Source organism: Bison bison, unplaced genomic scaffold (assembly GCF_000754665.1).
Source record: "Bison bison bison isolate TAMUID 2011002044 unplaced genomic scaffold, Bison_UMD1.0 scf7180017864263, whole genome shotgun sequence".
Classification (NCBI taxonomy): domain Eukaryota; kingdom Metazoa; phylum Chordata; class Mammalia; order Artiodactyla; family Bovidae; genus Bison; species Bison bison.
Window position 1 is genome coordinate 12,412,978 of NW_011494835.1, and position 2,880 is coordinate 12,415,857.

Consider the following 2,880-nt stretch of genomic DNA (forward strand, 5'->3'; position numbering starts at 1 on the left):
CAGCCACTGTTTCCACTGTTTCCCCACCTATTTGTTATGAAGTGATGGGACCAGATGCCATGATCTTAGTTTTCTGAATGTTGAGCTTTAAGCCAACTTTTCCCCTCTCCTTTTTCACTTTCATCAAGAGGCTCTTTAGTTCCTCTTCACTTTCTGTCATAAAGGTGGTGTCATCTGCATATCTGAGGTTATTGATATTTCTCCCAGCAATCTTGATTCCAGCCTGTGCTTCCTCCAGCCCAGCACTTCCCACGATGTACTCTGCATATAAGTTAAATAAGCAGGGTGACAATATACAGCCTTGATGTACTCCTTTCCCTATTTGGAACCAGTCTGTTTTTCCATGTCCAGTTCTAACTGTTGCTTCCTGACCTGCATACAGTAGAATTAATAAAGTTAATATAAGACTCCTTGAGTTGGAGAAAAGCTTTGTGCTTTGAGCTTAGCTTGGGACAAGCATTATCAGTTCAGTTCAGTTCAGTTCAGTCACTCAGTCGTGTCCGACTCTTTGCGACCCCATGAATCGCAGCACGCCAGGCCTCCCTGTCCATCACCAACTCCCGGAGTTCACCCAGACTCACGTCCATCGAGTCAGTGATGCCATCCAGCCATCTCATCCTCTGTCGTCCCCTTCTCCTCCTGCCCCCAGTCCCTCCCAGCATCAGAGTCTTTTCCAATGAGTCAACTCTTTGCATGAGGTGGCCAAAGTACTGGAGTTTCAGCTTTAGCATCATTCCTTCCAAAGAAATCCCAGGGCTGATCTCCTTCAGAATGGACTGGTTGGATCTCCTTGCAGTCCAAGGGACTCTCAAGAGTCTTCTCCAACACCCCAGTTCAAAAGCATCAATTCTTCGGTGCTCAGCCTTCTTTACAGTCCAACTCTCACATCCATACATGACCACTGGAAAAACCATAGGACAAGCATTATAATATCACTGAATTGGCTGTAGATTTGGTGAGAGTATCTTGACTCTGAATCTAATTTGGGGGCAAGTTCACAGAGATTGAAAATTCTTAGATAACATGAACTCTAACATCTACAGAGCTCAAGTGTATCAGGAAATTGAAGTTCCAGGCCACTGCTACATCAGAGGGTCTCTTAGGTCTGTAATTCTTGAGGCATGGGGTCTTATTGATCTTGTTCATTCCTATAGCACTGATTTCTGGAATAGTGCCGATTACACAGAAGGCACTCAAGAAATACTTCTAGAATGGAAGAATATATCCTCCTCCCCCCAACACACATCTCTTGATTCCACCAGCATAAGGGTACAAATGAGTCACATGAGAATTAAATATGAAAATTTAAGAGGTTCAGTGCATCATCTCTCTGACCATTTTGTTAGTCTCCCTCTCCATGTATCTCCTGCAGTTTTATGTACATGTCCTCAAAATGTGTCGGAGAAGGCAATGGCACCTCACTCCAGTACTCTTGCCTGGAAAATCCCATGGACGGTGGAGCCTGGTGGGCTGCAGTCCATGGGGTCGGTGAGGGTCGGACATGACTGAGCAACTTAACTTTCACTTAAAATGTGTCTCATTTGTGTATAAGAAAAAATCTACTCCAGGTCCTCTGATCTGGCTTCCTTGTTGCTGCTGTCTGTGGCATGAGCAACTTGAGAGAGTCTCTTTATTCTCATTGCTGTGGCTAGCCAATGGGAGAATGCAAGCATGGTGCTGCCCTTGACAAGAGAGCTTGTCCTCATGCTTCTGTGTTTGAAAAATCTTGGGGGTGGCCAATGGCATAGTGTATATTTCAGTTTTCTGAGCACTGGAGCCATGTGACATCCCACAAACAAATAGGGAGGGTCCTTCTTTCATACCAACTTAATGTTACTATTGGTACTAGGAATCCACAAAGCCTATTTGATTTTCTTTTAGAGTTCACTAGTACAAACATGTCTTACTTGTACAAAAGGATTCTTAATTACTGCTATTAGGTCCTCTTCCTTGCCACTGCACAAGTAAGTATAAGTACACTGCATTTTAGCCAGACCAGTTTCCTTCCTGATGTTTTATTTAGGTTTTTCCCTCTTAGCTAAATTTTTTGTTTTATCTTCCTCCATATTAATGTTCTCAAACATAACTTTCACTATCAATCTGTGCTTTACAATTAATAAAGCTTTTTTTTTCTTTCTTATTTTTTTAGAATAAAAAATACAAATAGATTTCTTTCCATTCCCTAATGGATTGTCTTATGCATCTTCCTGGGTGCATCTACCCCACTTTGGAGGTTACAGCCATTAGGAACTCTGTGCCCTGTTATTAAGCTAATGTCTTCCAGCCACAAATCTACCCTTCTTTACTAGGCTGGAAGTGGGCTGGGGTTGGTTGAATCACCTTTCTCCTTGGCTAGCTAGCAGGAGTTGGTGATGGACAGGGAGGCCCGGCATGCTGCGATTCATGGGGTCGCAAAGAGTTGGACACGACTGAGTGACTGAACTGAACTGAAATGAATAGAGGGTGTTAGAGGGAGACCTCAGCTGGAAAAGGAAGGAGAGACTTACTCTTTCCTGTTTCTTCTTGTTGGCTGTATCTCTGAGTGTCCTGTAGCAACACTTCACCCTCAAAGTGGCAGTCCATTCCAGTAGTAGCCCTTGATTCCAGGCCCCAGCTTTTTTTTTTTTAACACTCACAGGCCCAGCCTCACTGTGCCCGCTGAAGAACACTAACCCTAGTGCTAACTCCTGGTGTCCCCCTCCCCCATCCCCTCACTTAGAGATCTGGTATGTTCCAGCTCTGTGGGCTTAAAGGTCTGAGTTTCAGCAACATGGGCATTTGCTTCAAGCTTATATGTTTAAATAGCGTCTTTCCCTTTATTCCTCCAGGCCAGAAGTGGTAACTACTTCCTACATATGCTAACTCCATGGTATTTTAAGG